Source organism: Schistocerca nitens, chromosome 10 (genome assembly GCF_023898315.1).
Source record: "Schistocerca nitens isolate TAMUIC-IGC-003100 chromosome 10, iqSchNite1.1, whole genome shotgun sequence".
NCBI lineage: Eukaryota > Metazoa > Arthropoda > Insecta > Orthoptera > Acrididae > Schistocerca > Schistocerca nitens.
In genome coordinates this window covers 5,359,569-5,378,922 of record NC_064623.1, presented here as the reverse complement: position 1 = coordinate 5,378,922, position 19,354 = coordinate 5,359,569, and positions in this window count along the sequence as shown.

Genomic DNA, 19,354 nt, shown 5'->3' with positions numbered 1-19,354 from the left:
TCGAATCCTGCCTCGGGCATGGATGTGTGTGATGTCCTTAGGTTAGTTAGGTTTAAGTAGTTCTAAGTTCTAGGGGACTGATGACCTCAAAAGTTAAATCCCATAGTGCTCAGAATCACTTACATGGTGCTAAAGGTAGCTGTAGAGGGTTACGACTGTAGCGGAAGATAGACACGGGAATCTATCTGGCAAATAACTGAGGATGTCGGGTACAAGCGCTGCTCTCAGATGAAGAGGTTGGCACAGGCCACATCACATCTGTCAGAACACTGGTGACCCCCCCCCCTCCCCCAAAAAAACGTGAACCTTTAAGACGCTCATATCTGACTTGCCCTCACTCGGTTACACCAGAGTGCACAGTATTTCTGACAGACGGGCCCTTCCTAATGGAAAGCGGTAACCCACCTGACCTCAGTGGATGTGTGCAGTCCCATTGTGACAGAAGCCCATCCACTCACCCTCGTGGGCCCATGTGCCCACGTGAAGATCGTGGTCGTCGACAGCTGACGAATTGGATTGGGGATTGAGTTACGATGTAATTGTCAACATTAGTATTGTGCGCCTGGAACATTGCATCTCCGTCAGGCCACGAATCGAGCTCTTTTTCCTGCTTCCTGAACGAGCCTCAGCAGTATACTGCCACTGTGTTCTCAACAACTCTCAGCAGTATACAGTGACTATTCTGTCACTGAAATACAGCCACTGTTCCGTCAACAAACCTCAACAGTATACAGTCACAGTTTTCTCAACAAGCCTCAGCCACAAACAGTGTTCCCTCAGCAAACCTCAATGGTAACACTGATGACTGAAGAAGCCTCAGGCGTACATGCACGCATTGCTCCCACAACAAGCCTCAGTGACATATAGTCACTTCCCTCAACAAGCCCCAGCGATATACGCTATACAGCCACTGCAGGCTGTCCCACATGTAGGCTGAGTGGACAGGGAGATGTGGAAGAGTCTGTCTTCTACTTCAGCATGTAAGACGGAACCGGTGACTCGTTGTGAAGAGAAAAAAATGGTTCAAATGGCTCTGAGCACTATGGGACTTAACATCTGTGGTCATCAGTCCCCTAGAACTTAGAACTACTTAAACCTAACTAACCTAACGACATCACACACATCCATGTCCGAGGCAGGATTCGAACCTGCGACCGTAGCGGTCACGCGGTTCCAGACTGAAGCGCCTAGAACCGCAGGGCCACAGCGGCCGGCTGTGAAGAGAACAAGGTGGCAATATCAGAGAGAGACTGAGCCACTGTCGAAGATTCTGCTAACATGAAATCCTTTTCCGTTAACGCCCCCGTTTGCTTTTTTGATCATATCACCAGAATGACATAAAACACTCGAAAAATTCATCCCAAAACGTTCACGCCGGCGCTGCTAATTGTGTTTCTAGCTGTGGGGCGGCGCGCGCATTCGTATTTTCCTCCACCCACTGGGATGCGTTTCCTGTTTCTCACTGTGGGGCAGCGGTTGCCTTCAAACGCTGTCAGATATTATTTTAATATACCGGCCTTTTATTTTTAAAAGAACTAGTGATAACATAAAACAATTTCCCTCTAATTAGTCACACATTATATGATATTTCATTCATTTAGAAAGCTCTCGCACTGAAGGGTAGCACACAATAGTATTCAGAGATGTTAGTTGCGCCTGGCTCACAGGTAATACGTCACGTTACTGTATTGTTAGTAGCATAAACGATAGAGTCGAGCGTGAACAACTGGTGCTACACGGGGCCTCATGGTAGTCATGTGTGAGCCACCGGTGGTACACGCTGGCGCGAATGTGTTAATCAAAAATGTTCAGTTCTGAGAGTTACTTTCAGCTGCGCTAATCATCTCCAATGTGTTCATCTGAACTTACTTCATGTTCTCGTTTCAGATTCTGATTGTGACTTCGATTTCTTTGTTTTCCGGCAGCTTGCGGGTGGTGCAACGTTCAGCATTCTATTCGCCCTTACAAGCTTGTTTGATACGCAGTTTACTTGAAAAAATACGACCGCTTGCGAGAAGACGTGTGTGTGTGTGTGTGTGTGTGTGTGTGTGTGTGTGTGTGTGTGTGTGTGTGTGTGTGTGTGTGTGTGTGCAAAAAGTCTGAAAAACCCCACAGATGTAAATGTGAAAGTGGACATGCATGCAGTACGATAAGTGTGGCACATACTTGTTCTAAAAAAACCTGTGGTTCACTAAATGGTATTCGTTTCTCCACCAACAGCGTTTTTGTTACTGCTGCACAATAGCCAGGTTCCCTCACGGAAGGACAGCACACTGATATACACACACAGAGACGGAGGCACGAGTGATGTTTAAGGTGAGCTGTGTTTACGCCCTAATTGCAACTTGACTTCACGAGTTGGTACCTTTCCGCTCGCGGTGATAACGCCCCCCAGAAACAAGCGCGATGTTAATTCACAACTGCCAGGCACGTGTAACTGCTTCGCTTATCTGACAATCGTGAGGTGTCGCCACAGGACGCTTTCTCACAGGAAGCTTTACAGAGGTGCTTTCCTGTAGGCCAGCCACTTCAGTAGTCGCCCTCCGCGACGATGCTGGTAATTATCGTAGATTTAACGTGTCAGTGAGTAAAAGAAAGCAGATGCACGGTATTACATTACTTACGTACACTTTGCACACATCTCATTAGTAAATAATAGTTACAGTTCGAATCAGCCTACGAAATACAGCATTAATGGTACAAAGTGCAGCATCATGTGAAGAAAAGGACATTTTTTCCTCTTTTTTCCCTGCATATGATCTTCTAACATGCACTCTCAACAGTGAATGTTTAACTGTTATGACGAATCCACTGCAGGGAGGGTCATCATTTTTGAACGCAGCTGAAAGCCACGTCCACTTTCAAAATGGTGAATTAGCTGATCCCTTTGCTAACATCGATTTCTCTTTTTCCAGGACAGGACTGTCGTCATGAGTTTTTACCACCTTCACAGGCAACTCTAAAGAGGAAATACAGAACTTCTAGTATGATAAAAGAACAGAAAAAAATATAAGTTAAATATATTTAATTTTTTTTATTTTAATCTGATAATTATATATATATATTGTGTTTCATAGTAGAATGTCGTGTTTCCAGTTTGGCACAGGAAACACGAAAGCGGTCGGCTCCTGATCGTTGTCAGGAGGAAGGAGGCTAGTTTTTGATTACGCAAAGACTTCTATTATTCGGAAAAGAGCAACCCGGATTTCTTTACGTAATCAGTATGAATTTTATAATTACCTAAGGGACATTTAAAAATGAACAATAAAAAAAATTGCATTTTACAAATGAAATCGTTAATAAATGGGGCAGCTATGAGTTGTATAGAAGACAAGGAGCGGCCTTCTGTCTACAACCAGGATGCCGCAGTATTCTCTGCTGTAGTAAAGGCTGTTTGACTTTTATAAAAGTAATATGACATGTTGGTAAAAAAAAAAATAAAGGAAAAGAATAGAATAAGAAATCTAGTAAACACTAAATATATTCAAATAATTCTCACAAGCAATTAGGGCTTATTTATAAACAGTACAACTTACATAAGTAATTTTCTAACTGTATGGCGCGATCAGATTTCAGCCTGTCCAGTGCTAACTCCTTGGTTCACGTCTTTGTCACATATTAGTCATTACTTTTCTCCTTCCTTCGAGACAATTCTTGCTCCGTGAAACACCTTCATAACAATAACTTGCCGATTTACTGTTTCGAACATAAACTACTCGAATTTTATTAATTAATAATGTTGTCTGCACGCTGGCAAGACCGCTCACTTTTATGGCTTAAACACGACCTTCTTTACGCTTTCACATTACAAGCAGAAGTACGATAAAATATGAAGATCTACAAAGGTTTTTTTACTGTCATCTTTTATTTAGAGCGAAGCGGAACGTTCAGTTCAGCTTCTGTTAAAATGTTTCTTTGACTGCGCAATCGATGTATTAGCGTCCGCGCTAGATGCGCATCTTATTATATAAAACAAATGTCTTTCAAGGAATAGGTCTCATGTCATTGATCATTTAATATACAGATAGGTGAATGCCTTTCCAAGGGCACTCACAGCTTTCATACGACGGAAATCCCAATAATATTACAAACTACTGTACATTTCCCAAACATTGGTTCACAGCTATCTACAATCACATCTCTCCATTTCAACTGACACCCAGGACTCTCTGCAAATTTAATATTGTGCATTACACTTGATTACCATCATAGTCTTCGCCTTCATGAGATCTCTGCAGCCCATTTTGAAGTGCGTGGCAGAGGGCACTTCAGTTGCACCACGTATTATGGTTTGCTCCCGTTCGATTCGCGTTAGGAGCGCGAGAAGAATGACCGCGATAATGACGTGGTGTGTGGGTGCCGAGATGACAGCCAATTCTGTCCTGGCCTCAGGTGTACCACTGGATTGTGCACAAGGCTGTAGTTTTCGAAACTTTGTAGGTAGGCTTTCGCGGGACAGTGGTCGTCTCTCTGCAGGCGTCTCCCGGTTCAAGCCAGTCAGCGTTCACCTGGCTGGCACTCAGACAAACCTGTGACCGTTTGGGCTGCCCTTCTCTGTGTGCCCTCTAAGTCCCACACACTCGAGCAGTATTCAAGGATGCGTCGCACGAGTGTTTTGTATGCTGTCTCCGTAGTAGATCGACTGAGTTTCCTCTCCCAACGAGCCAAAGTCTGCCACTCGCCTTACCTGTGGCTGAGACTGCATGTTCGTTCCACTTCAGTTCCCTACAACTTTGTTTGGTAAGGTATGTTCGATCCATTCGGATGATGATATTTCGTCTGTGGGGCGTTCAACTGCGTGGTTATCAGCGCCTGTACAAAGTCCCAATCTGTACAGTGTGCAATCCCGGCATTTTACCGAATGATGATCAAACGATGAGGACAGCACAAACGCCCAGTTTTCGGGCGGAGAAAATCACCAACCCGGTCTGGAATCGAAACCGGGACCCCTTGATGCAGATGCAGCAACGCTAACCACTATACCACGAGATGTGGACTGATCCAGTCGGGTCACTGAAAATGTCCCACTTCCAACTACCGAAACGACTCAGCGATACCATACAACCTAACTGGCTTCCAATTCAATCTGTTCAGAAGTTTTTTTAAAGTCGTGAGTCGTTCGACTGGTCTGATACTGTCCTCCATCTGCTTCTATCTTGTGCTCATCATTTAATGTCTAACTTCTACTCCCAACATCCTCTACTATCAGTTTCTCGTATTCGAGTCTCTCTCTCTCTCTCTTCTTACTATTTTCCTCGTCTACTGCTAGTTCCAGCTCCGGGGCAACTCAAGTTGAATCCCTCACGACATGACACACTAATCTATTTGAGATGAAGTTATTTCCTATGATTTGTAGTGCTTCTTCTTTCCAGGCTCTATCTGTCCACTTAGTTTAGAAAATTCTGCATTTCGTAACGTATCTGTCCACTTAATTTATGGAGCTCTTCATTTAGTACTCCATCTGTCGGATTACTTTATAATCTTCTCCATTTCGTAAGCCATCTGCTGCGGTGTAAAATGTTTTTCGTTCAGAATAACGTGCTTCATTTCTCCCTCGCAAGCCGATGAGAGACGTTCGTGTAAAAAGGTTTTTTTAGGTAGTAAGTACGTAGAGAACATTCCACTGTTAGCGGCCAAGTTTGATGTGCGTACAAAATCGGATAAAGTCACAGAACGTCAGCAAGGTGCGTAATTGTTATATCGGAGCAACAAAAGACATTTTCATCAATTAGTAACTTGACTACTTCGAAGTTCTCTTCTTCACCTCTTCTGCAGACGGAGGAGGAGTCTCACTGCTAGAGTTCGCGGCGCGGCGCCGCACAGTACGTCCACCACATCGAGGAAATTTGAGAAAGGCGTCCGTACAACAAAATAACTGAGGTGAAAAGTATACAGCATAGCATCAGGGAGACAAATCGAGTTCTGGACTTCCTACAGCCGCAGGAAAGTCAAACTTACTTTACTTTTCCCACTTAATTTACAAAGTTCTTCATTTCTTACTCTAATCATCCAGTTAATTTAATAAATGTCCTCATTTAGTCTTCTGTCTGCCCACTTTATTTATAAATTACTTCATTTTGTATTCTATTTGTACCTATAAAATTCTGCGCTACTACCCCATCTCTACTGCCTGCAGTTTCAGCTTCTCTATCGAGCAAGATGCCTTAGTGATTAGCACACAGGACTCGCATTCGGGAGGACGACGGTTCAGACCCGCCTCCGGCCGTCCTGATTTGGGTTTTACTGGATTTCCCTAAATCGCTGCAGGCGAATACCTGGATGGTTCCACTGAAAAGGCCACGGCTGATTTCCTTCCTCGTCCTTTCATAACCTGTGCTCGTGCTTCGTCTCCAATGACCACGCTGGCGACGGTACCTTAAACCGTTGTCTTCGTCCCTTCTTCTTCCCTGCATTTCCGGTGCTCTGCTTCTCACTTCCATATAGTGCTGTGCTCCAGGGGCACACTTCCAGGAACGCTTTAATTATTTCCACATCAATATCTGATTCCAATAGAGAGATTTTTTTTAAAACTGGAGGCAGCTTTTATTCCCCTGTGCCAGCATCTTACTTCTGCCACGTTACCCAATCTTCTGTCACTTCTGTGTCGTTCCCAGTTTTCATGCCAGGACAGTTTTTGCTCTCCTCTCCAGTACTCATGACCGACACGGTGTTTGCTTCGTTTAACGAATGAGAGGCGCCGCCCGGACCACTGCCTCTCGAATGACGGCGATCTGACTGGCAGTTAATCTGCCGACAGGGCACAAGTCTCAACATTACAAGTGGCGAATGCCTACAAATCAACAGATACATTTTCGTTCATTTTCTGAACTATTTCCGCATGCTTCACATTCCTAGTGTGGTGTGCGTACTGTAAGACCTTCGGTACACACACCATCAGATTATTTGACTTGTCGCTCTAACGAAGTAGGCGAGTGTCAGCAATATGTCTCGTGGACTTAACGTGGCGTGTTTATCTTCTGCCGTTAGGTCAGACGATAGAAATGCCACTTGCACGCTTAGAGTAGCAGATTGACGGTGACCAACTTTAAACAGAACTTGATTTTCACACACATTTATTAATACACTCCTGGAAATGGAAAAAAGAACACATTGACACCGGTGTGTCAGACCCACCATACCTGCTCTGGACACTGCGAGAGGGCTGTACAAGCAATGATCACACGCACGGCACAGCGGACACACCAGGAACCGCGGTGTTGGCCGTCGAATGGCGCTAGCTGCGCAGCATTTGTGCGCCGCCGCCGTCAGTGTCAGCCAGTTTGCCGTGGCATACGGAGCTCCATCGCAGTCTTTAACACTGGTAGCATGCCGTGACAGCGTGGACGTGAACCGTATGTGCAGTTGACGGACTTTGAGCGAGGGCGTATAGTGGGCATGCGGGAGGCCGGGTGGACGTACCGCCGAATTGCTCAACACGTGGGGCGTGAGGTCTCCACAGTACATCGATGTTGTCGCCAGTGGTCGGCGGAAGGTGCACGTGCCCGTCGACCTGGGACCGGACCGCAGCGACGCACGGATGCACGCCAAGACCGTAGGATCCTACGCAGTGCCGTAGGGGACCGCACCGCCACTTCCCAGCAAATTAGGGACACTGTTGCTCCTGGGGTATCGGCGAGGACCATTCGCAACCGTCTCCATGAAGCTGGGCTACGGTCCCGCACACCGTTAGACCGTCTTCCGCTCACGCCCCAACATCGTGCAGCCCGCCTCCAGTGGTGTCGCGACAGGCGTGAATGGAGGGACGAATGGAGACGTGTCGTCTTCAGCGATGAGAGTCGCTTCTGCCTTGGTGCCAATGATGGTCGTATGCGTGTTTGGCGCCGTGCAGGTGAGCGCCACAATCAGGACTGCATACGACCGAGGCACACAGGGCCAACACCCGGCATCATGGTGTGGGGAGCGATCTCCTACACTGGCCGTACACCACTGGTGATCGTCGAGGGGACACTGAATAGTGCACGGTACATCCAAACCGTCATCGAACCCATCGTTCTACCATTCCTAGACCGGCAAGGGTACTTGCTGTTCCAACAGGACAATGCACGTCCGCATGTATCCCGTGCCACCCAACGTGCTCTAGAAGGTGTAAGTCAACTACCCTGGCCAGCAAGATCTCCGGATCTGTCCCCCATTGAGCATGTTTGGGACTGGATGAAGCGTCGTCTCACGCGGTCTGCACGTCCAGCACGAACGCTGGTCCAACTGAGGCGCCAGGTGGAAATGGCATGGCAAGCCGTTTCACAGGACTACATCCAGCATCTCTACGATCGTCTCCATGGGAGAATAGCAGCCTGCATTGCTGCGAAAGGTGGATATACACTGTACTAGTGCCGACATTGTGCATGCTCTGTTGCCTGTGTCTATGTGCCTGTGGTTCTGTCAGTGTGATCATGTGATGTATCTGACCCCAGGAATGTGTCACTAAAGTTTCCCCTTCCTGGGACAATGAATTCACGGTGTTCTTATTTCAATTTCCAGGAGTGTATAATAACAAGCATAAAAATTACTTAACTTGGTTTTGGATGCTATTTACAATTGACAGTCTGAAGTTCCTTTGGTATTGGTACGTTAATCTTATCCTCACATATATCTCTGATAGTTGACAAAAGTGTCTATACATTTATCTTCATGGCTATGTACAGGAACATGGTAATCTTATTAGGCGCAGACTGAAACTTGACTATAGACTGGTACAGACTGGTGCAGATAAATGCAGACTGACTAATCGAAGGTCTGTACACTCGTTATAAAACCTCCCGTGTTCAGGTATCACTGCACGAGTGTGATCTGCGAGGAGAAAAGGTTCTACGTTAGCAGCAATCTCATTGACTGCGTTACACATTAATACGCGGATCGGCGGAAGCAGAATTTGGTCCGTCTCTATGGCAGCGCCATCTCGTAGTGCGGAGACGGACGAGCGCTGCGCCTGCGCTGTTGTGCTTAGCGGGGCGCGCTCTAGTGGGAAAGTTGTGTACGCGCTGACTACGCGGAACTATGTACACAACACGTGGGAAGTGAAAGGTTAGAAAAATTTAATACATGTTAAGGAGGTAGATGAATAGAGGTGCAGCTTATATGGTTATCTCTAGGGTAGTAACCAGCTTTAATTGAGCATCACTTTTGCAAATTTTCTGCGTATAATCCTGTATTTATACATTCGTTATCACAAACTTTCAAAATTTCTCTTAACGCCGAACTGGAAACCCGAATTTGGAAAGTTTCGAGATTTTTTTAGCAGTTGACATGTAAATCCTACTCACTAAAGCCATATACATTTGCATGACCGCGGCATACTTGGGAAGTAGGAACTGGCGGAAAAATGAGACATTTATCTTGATTGGGCGACTGAACTCACATACTCTCTTCCTGAAAACTGGAAGACAAGTCTCAAGAATGTGTTCGGATCCTCAAATCCATCAAGATCAGATATTGCCCCAGTGCATATTCGTTTTTTAGAACAAAATCCGCGCAAACGCATTGAAGGTGATAATTACTGATTTTAACAAGCTTTGCAGACGGTTTATCCGATGTTTATATTAGACTACTGAGCTATCTGTATTAGCTCCTCTTCTGCACCAGCTGCTTGCAAAAGGAGGTATTTTACAATTGTTTTAGCACCAAAATAATTGAATATAAAATTGCTTTTATTGGTTGAGAATCTAATGCTCTGAAATGGAAACCTATTTATTGTACAAGTGGGAAAGGTGTAAACTGAACTTTCAACCGACATGTTATGTTGTATAATGCACTGAATTATAACCTTAGTGTTGTAGATGTTAGAAAATATGTAAATAAAAACTGCTGAGTATGTAACACACTGATTGTAGATGTGTGACGAAAATTAATTTGTAACCTACTGATTATGGGTGTAGAAGAGATATAATTGATGTAATAGGATAATGCAGTGGTCCATAATGTACTGTGAAATGTATCAATATCTTGCTTTTGATCTACAGCTGTCTGAGTTTAATCTACATCTACATGATTACTCTGCAATTCACATTTAAGTGCTTGGCAGAGGGTTCATCGAACCACAATCATACTACCACTACCATTCCACCCCCGAACAGCGCGCAGGAAAAACGAACACCTAAACCTTTCTGTTCGAGCTCTGATTTACTGGTATTACCGGTATTACTGGTATTACTGGTATTTTTTTAAGAAAATGTATATATTTATCTCTTTTTCTGGTGGAAAAGTTTCTGAAATAGTAAAATGATGCATAGAAAATTTCTACTTGAGGATAATTAAATTATATATCCCACCAACCAGCATCGGATTCCCATCAGACCGACGAGAAAGTTGACCGACGGCATTGTTTAGAGGCCAGTGACCGATCTCAAAAGTTACGCATTCATTATATTGCCCGGATACTGATAGAAAGGACCGGTAGAAGAGGTCTCAGGGACGCTGAAATAAAAGTTCGGTAAAATAATAGCCGACTGAACAGTAGTAGCGATCGGCTGTGTCCACCAGACAATTCGTCGGCAACTCTCCTTCGCTGCAGCCTGAAAAAGTTCTAAAATGCAGCATAATAATTTGATATGTGGAATTAATGAAAAAGGAAAGAAGATTATTAACTTAAACACGGTTATTGTAATTAAATTGGGGTAACTAACCAAAAGTTATAGACACGTGAGCGACTTTTATGTTTTGTGAAACAGCAATCGAAAACGAGAGAGAGAGAGAGAGAGAGAGAGAGAGAGAGAGAGAGAGAGAGAGAGAGAGAGAGAGAGAGAGAGAGAGGTTGCGACACACAAACATTTCTCTGGAACATTTTTATCGGAACAGCAAAAGAGTACATTCCTTACATGATATCGTGACATTTCCTCCTTACTTTACAGATTTATTTAGATTTATTTACACAGAGAAAATTTATTCTGAATGTAATTCAGCCTTAATTAAAAGATTGGGGCATATTCTATTAATTATTCAAAAAAGCAGCACACACACTCGAGGGAGGACTAACCTCCGCCGGGACCAGCCACAAGATTATTATCCATTGTGTTACAGAGGAGTAAATAAATATATTGTAACAGAATCATTAACAATATACACTGTCCATTTGGCAGTTCTTTTACAGAAAATTTTTGGTTCATACACCTTACACTTTACTGTCTTTGTGTACGTGTTTTTTTTTATTTTATTCAAATAAGTTTGTCTTTTAGAAAATTTTCATAAACTTTTAGTAAATATACATAAATACAGTACTACAGAAAAGTTCTGAGTGTGTCATCTTTTTTACTGGTATTTTTAATAAGAATCTTGATGCACTTCTCTGTAACCGCGAAACACTCGCGGCGAGTCCGATTGACACATCACACTTTCTCTATAGGCGCGCTCTGTTGAGGAGCGACCGTCTGCTCGTGTGGTGACCTCTGGCGACGATTCCAGGAGAACCGCTGCCCATGACACCTGGAACGCCAGGAGACGGCTCTGGCGGCTGGCCACGCCCCCACTCCTGCTCGCTCCATACACGTGACGACCGCCTGCGGCCGTTGATACATGAAAATCAAAGCAAGGCAGTAGTATCAGATCTACAAAAATTAGCTCAACATCGCCGAGCTGTCCTAGAGCAAAAGTTGATCAGTACAATAGATTTCACTTTCATTATCGTCTTCTGTGTGTGTTGTTCTTGCGATCTAGGTCTATCTTTAGGAAACTTTATTTATCACTAGTTTGTAGTTGGCACCACTGTCTATAGATCACGGCACATTTTCGAACCAAGTGAGTCGAATTCTTGACTGCTGACTTTACACACACAGTACTCGTTTATGCTTTTTAGTGTTCACCACAGGCATTTCAAGAATGTCTCTGCAGAGTCACTGCTTAGAACTGTTACATAAAAAAATTTCATTCGGTGTATAACTTAAGTTTGTGTGCGGCGACAATTAGGCACACTTTCACGCTGTGTTTGTTTATTGACGAGGCAGCTTTTTACTTGTTCATTACCTCGCCAATGCAATAGTATCTTCTGTAAGTTCACTAAGTCACTTTAGTGTGCTGATACATGTGTCAACATGAGTGTACACATCGAAGACACGTCATGTGCACAGGACTTTTCACTGCGTTGGCTGACATACAGTTCACAATGGTGAGTTTAGCATATAAATTGTTAACTTCATGTAACGCTTATTTACTTTATACATCTTGGATTCCGAAAGTCACTAGCTTGAGTGTCCTATTGCGACCATTGTCCACTAGTTCACGTCGCAATCTTCATTTATGAAAACACTCACAAATAAATGAGTCCCTTTTTCTTATCCACAGCATTCTGTTCGTTCCCTGGATCGCATTTACTTCTTGTACAAATTAAGTGACAGTTTTTACACATGTCTTACAAGTGGCGTACTTTACATGAATAATATGTCGCCCGAGTGTGTGTTTTTTTTTTATGTTAGCCGTGTTCGTTGCAATGCGTTGCTCGTGCTCTCATGTTCACAAAATTCTTTACTTCCCCCTTTGTATATTTCATAGACTGAGTAGCTCTACCTAGGTTATCGTCGTGTTACCATGTACCCATAAAATAATCCCATTCTAGATAAGGATCGGCAATGAGCAACGCACAAACAAAATCAGAACACAGACCGCGATCACGAAATTAACACATGCCTCCGAAATCGCATGTGGCAAAAACCTAAACTCTTGCTCTGCATAAACTCACATCATTTAACTTATAATGGATCATGCTGATAAAATTGTGACACTACACCTTTGCATAGCAATTTTCTAATTCAAAATAGAATTCATATCAACTCATATGAAACAGATAAGCAAGAGGTTAGCATACACAAATATTCACATACAAAATAAAATATCAGTCCAATAGCACCATTTACTAGCTCCTGCTTGACTTATATACTAGAAATGCTATCTTTCATGCTACTTACACACTAATATTTACAGTTTGAGTATAGTTATTAAATGGCCTGCCCATCTTTCTTTCAATAAATGATCAGTGTCTCCCCACATAGCACAAGTGTGACCAGAGAACGCACTCTGTTTACACGCAGTTTAACTAACTGTGTCTTACTTGTTAGTATTCAATGCATAAATATCACATATGTATTACATAGAAATTAAACTTGAAAAAAAATGTCTACTACAAGAAAACAAGTTACAGTTAATATTAATGTCTCTTGCTCTATATACACTTAGTTGCAGGTAACAGTTCATCTGTTTATGTTTGTACTTGGCTACTAGTTCTCATTTGGCCTTTTTTCACCACTTTCCCATGTCCTGTACTTTAAATTATTTATACAGAAATATCTTCCATAGTAAACTTAAACTTCTAGACTTCATATGCTGAAAAATGTTTCACTGACAAAATACTCAGTCCTCATTTCCGAATTTCACAGGTTTAGAGTCATAGTGATACTTTCTCATTACATAGAATAACATAAAATATAAAAGACAAAAATTTTGGCATCTGTACAAATATCCTTGTTGAACTTATTTCTTCAGATCCTTTTGGTGATAAAATTTCTGGCCTGTTTCTTATGGGAACAATTATTTTGTTGATAGATCGTGCATCAAGAACAAGGCGTACCCTTACCCCAGCCTTGCCCACAGCTAATGATCAGCTGCTGTATGGCGGAAGGAAAGGCTCTGTAACACGCCACTGTACCATCTTCTGAAGCTCCTGTTTGACTGCCTTCCTGTTGGACCACGGGACGCAATAGGTTGCTTGGCAGTAAGTTTTATGCGGTAGGACTTCCATCCGGTAAACATAATCTTTAATCACGCCAGGCTTTAATGAAAATACCGCGAGTGGAATGTGCTGTGCGTGTTGTTCCTCCGTTTGTATCTGCCATCTTAGATTATGGGACTGATGTTCCCGCGGTTAGTTCCCCTCCCTCAACCAACCAACCAACCAACCAACCACATTTAATCATGAGTATGCTGTACTATGACATCCTGTCGAATATAAATACCGCACACAACAATCGCAGTCCCTGTCCATACTAAAGACCGTGGAACACTAAACTATGCAGATAAACGGACTATCGGCACGTGCTGCGCAACTCTACTGTAGACCCTGACGAAAACGCACGAACTTGTCTAATAATACGCAGATATTCAAAAACTTAACTACCGAAGTACTCGGGTGAAACTAAAAAATTCGCCCCTGATTAGGAACTTTGAATATGTCACAAAATCGGTTTAATTTCCGACGCAAACGAAAACTCGAGAACAGTGGCTATTAGATATTAAATTTACACGCAGAAACTCAAGAAACTAAACTATTAAAGCACACAGATGATACAATAAAATTCGCTCCTGGTTAGGAACTCGTAAATGTCACAAAAGCGGTTACTTCCCTGTCGCTGCGTCTGTCTCGGTGTCGGTTACTACTACTATTTTTCTGAATTATCAATCTACCACAGCAGTTAGTTGAAACTCTCAAAAATTTTCGAGAAAATCGACTTTGAAATTGTCTAAGGAATGTTACTGAACAGAAAATGTGATTTTTATGGAAGGTCCAGTGGCTCACTCATATGTGTCAGAGGATGGTAACTTGGCGATGAAAAGTAGTGAAAAATAGATTTCTAGTATGGGCGTCGTTCTAGATTCTAGATATACTTTCGAGGTTGGATGCTGTTCACATGAAATCAGCGTTCTTTGATGTAGAACCTTGTTGACGAACCGACATTAGAAGTACAAGAAGTCCAGCAACATCTAAACAGTTTATAGTCGGTAAGGTGAAGTTCTCCTTTCAAGGTCAGCTGGCTTTGTTTACTAATGTCACTTTGCATGTACGTATACATACGCATGTCTCTGCAAAGCGGATTAGGTGTGAAGAGGCTGCAAATTTGCAACTGCTTGGAAGCTGATTATTGCATCCCTTTAACGTCTTTTCATTGAGCACTATCTTCGAATCTGCGATGTTAACTGCTGATGGCGTATCTGATTACTTTTTTGCAACGAATATTCTGGATTACACATTAAATGATGTCTTCGTTTCTTACAAAGGAAGCTCCCCATCGCACCCCCCTCAGATTTAGTTATAAGCTGGCACAGTGGATAGGCCTTGAAAAACTGAACACAGATCAATCGAGAAAACAGGAAGAAGTTTTGTGGAACTATGAAAAAAATAAGCAAAATATACAAACTGAGTAGTCCCTGCGCAAAATAGACAACATCGAGGATAGTGTGAGATCAGGACCGCCGTGGTCCCGTGGTTAGCGTATGCAGCTGCGGAACGAGAGGTCCTCGGTTCAAGTCTTCCCTTTGTAAGTAAGCTGTTTAGGTTTTTTTATTGGTAACGCCACCTCTGTACGAAAATCACTGGCTGTGCTGTGTGCAGCCTGTGGCTGCTTTGCATTGTTGAAATACTCGCCATTGTAGTGTTAGGCAGGTGGCTGTGAACAGCGCGTAGCGTTGCGCAGTTGGAGGTGAGCCGCCAGCAGTGGTGGATGTGGGGAGAGAGATGGCGGAGTTTTGAAAGTTGTCATGAACTGCTATATTTATATATGATGATATCAAGGAAAATACATTGTTTGTTCTCTATTAATATCTTTCATTTGCTAACTATCCCTATCAGTAGTTAGTGCCTTCCATAGTTTGAATCTTTTATTTAGCTGGCAGTAGTGGCGCTTGCTGTATTGCAATAGTGGGAGAAACGAAGATTATTGTGAGGTAAGTGATTTGTGAAACGTATAGGTTAATGTTAGTCAGGGCCATTCTTTCGTAGGGATTTTTGAAAGTCAGATTGCGTTGCGCTAAAAATATTGTGTCAGGTTAAGCACAGTCTCGTGTATAATTGTTAAAAGGGGACGTTTCATATGTCGACCCTTAGCCTAGGATACCTCACTGGAATCTTCTGATTTTTTCTTGTAGTTTGTGTAATTAGTGTAGCTTTTGTTTATTGCTAGCGCGTAATTATAGAGAGAATTTCCTTTGTAGTTGTAGTTTTTCATTGTTGTACAGTAAAACAGTTGTGGCATGTATGTAGATTTGCAGCAAGTATTTCGCAGCTGCGCTGGCAATTAACTAGATATTATTTTCAGTGTTATGTTAATGTGTTCTCTTATTTTTGCTCTTTAAATTGTGCTTTTCTGTGTTATCGTGAAATATTGTGACAATAATGGCGTGTGAAAAACGTAATACTAGGCTCCAAAGTAAACTGAGAAATGACAGTGAAAACGAAAGCAGTGTGTTAGCGCCACCGAGTAATGAATTAACTGATGTTCAAAGTAATAATTTGGTAATTGTGCATAGGGAAATGGAGCGGGCGGCAAACAATGGCGTAGACAGTGAAACAATTAGTGAGCAGGGAAGCATTATCGATCGGTCGGTCGGCAATAGCTCGCCTCAGGAATCCGAAATGACATGACACAATTTCGCAAATACTGTAGATTCAGGTTTTGGGTCATCACCGTTTTCTCAAATAAGACAAAACACATTTTCTCCTTGTCAAAATGTGAATGTTGCCGGTGCAAATGCACTGCGGAAAAGCATAGAGGAACCGATTCCAGACATTAACACATTATTATTGCAATTAATGCAGCAAATGAAACAAAATCAGAGACAAACACAGCAACAGTTAGACACAATGGAACAAAATCTTCAAAAGTTAGACACAGTGGAACAAAATCTTAAAAAATTAGACACAATGGAACAAAATCTTCAAAAGTTAGACTCATTGGAACAAACTCTTGAACAAACACGTGAAGATTTAACTACTGAGCTACATAACATTGAATCGAAATGTCAAAAGGTCTGTAATGACGTAAAAACTCAAATTTGTGAGCATTTTCAACCTATTTTTTCGCGGCATGAATATGCATTACAGAATCACGAAGCAGCCATAAAAGAACTGCAAACTATTGTTCATGAAAATCATGAGACCTTGCAAGCTAAATTTGACTCAGTTGCATCTACCGATTCGGTTACGCAACTTGCAAAAACTCAGGAAAACTTAAAGGACACAGTAGATACTCTGAAACTTGGTTCAGAAAAACACACTGAGGAAATAAGTACACTATTGGAGAAAGTAGCCGAACTTTCGGATCAGTTCACTAATTTATCTACGAAGGTAGATGATAATCTGAATGACACAAAACCGGTAGTCTTTAATGACACAGAAGAGAGCGAACAAATTAGGAAATTCAAACAAAATCAGAATCAAATTAATACGCAACACCAAAGAGAAATCCGGGAAGTACAAGATCAGCTGACACAGGTAATACAAGAATTACGTATTTCAGAGGACACTCGCGCCCCAATACAGGAAGAGGGACATAGAAATACGGAACAGCCACAAAATAACAACACAGCGCATTTCGGAAATTATGAAAGAAATTGGGAAGGTGCACCGAATTTTGAAATGGAACCGCCGAAACGACGTAACAATGACCGATATGCGACTTGCCGACATGATGATTTTGACTATAAGCTGTTCATTACTACACGTAAATTCAAAACGTTTAAGAATTCTGCCAACGACATTCATCCACAAGCGTGGCTCCATCAATTCTCTCATTGTTTTCCTCCCAACTGGTCGTTAGAACACAGATTAGAATTTATGTGTGGCTACTTAGAGAATGAACCAGCTGTAAGAATGCGATCGGTCATTCACGATTGTCACAGTGAAGGAGAATTTTACCGTGCCTTCCTCTCAGCATATTGGTCTCAAGCTGCACAAGACCGAGTAAAACATAGCATCATGATGATGAAACACTTTGAACAATCTGAATTCTCCAGTCTTGTGAAATATTTTGAAGACATGTTACACAAGAATCAGTATCTTTCAAACCCATACAGCCCCTCAGAACTCATCCGCATTTGCTTACTCAAATTGCCTGAACATTTACGACATGTTATTTTGGCAGGTCGTTGCAAAGACGACATTGAAGCTTTTCAGGGACTGTTACAAGAACTGGAAATTGACACTGACAATCGCGGAATGCAGGAGCACAACAATTACAGATCACATCCGTCGCAATTCCGCGATGAAAGAAATAATAACTGGACGCGACAAGGCTATTCTCACAACACAAATCGTGACCGAAACAGACACCACCCGTATAACAACCGTTGGCAGGGTAGTAATAATTACAGGGAAAGATCTCCTCTCCGCAGTAATGACTATCACAGAGACAGAGAAACAGACAATATGGGAACCAAAACAATTATTATTACGAGAGACAGAATAACTTTAGACGCAACGGTCCAGCGCGCAGTTACGATTCAGGGAGAAATTCTCCACCACGTGACCGACAAGAAAGAAACTACAGGAACTACCGACATGACGACAGACGATGTGATCGTAACGACAGACCTGAATTGCATCAGAACTGGCGGGATTTAAACAGGGCAGGGCCCTCTCGTCACGGTGAATTTGTAGAAGTTAGGTCTCCAAATCCCAATAACGACGCGCGCCAACAAAGAGACAGACAATGACTTGCACCACAGGCGGCCACGTGCGCCCGCTGGCTCCGAGAAAAATAATACAAGACGCTAGCCTTGAAAAAAATTTTAGCATTCTTTACCGACGTATACGACATAATTCCGTCGAAACTTTGCGTACTAGGAAGAGTAAAGGTTTACACCACATTTCACACGTAAAACCGTTTATTGAGAGATAATGTGCTTTTTTAACTTGAGATTTTAATGCAACATTTTGGTTTACTTGAAAATACATTCTGGATTTAAAGTACTTTCTGTGAGATACCAGACGACACAGTGGTTAGTTTATGTGACAGCTACACGATTTTATCACGACGCTACTAATGAGTGACAATTTACAATGTTGCTTTTGCGGTGTATCTGTTTTATGTCTGCACAGTTTTATGTATTATTCTGGAAAGAAAAACATGTTTTAGTAGTAACTTTTGTGGTATAGCAATAATGAGACAGCCTTTTTCGTAGCACAACAATACGTTACAGTACAGTACTTTCCTCATCACAGCAATAAGCGTAATAACTAAGATATCTATACGCAAAGCATTTCACTTTTGTTTGTCATGAGGTAAGTACATTGACTTCTGCAGAACTTAGCTTTCGGAGGACGATAACTACGACACTTCCACAGAGATTATGTTACACGACGCACAGTTTAGCGCTACAGTACACGTATTTGAGTGATTAATTTTATACTTAAAACATTTATTTTTAAAGATTTTTGAATTACAAAGGGTTTTCCGTGATATATTTCATTCCATTGCTGTAACATGTAACACCTGAGGGTATAATTACATTAATCCTCAGGGGGGTACACGCTTACTTTGTGTACCATGTGTTTGGCAAGCACAAGGAACCCTAGCTATTATGGTATTTGCTTATACAACTTTACACTTCGGTACCATATTTCTCTAACACACAAATTACA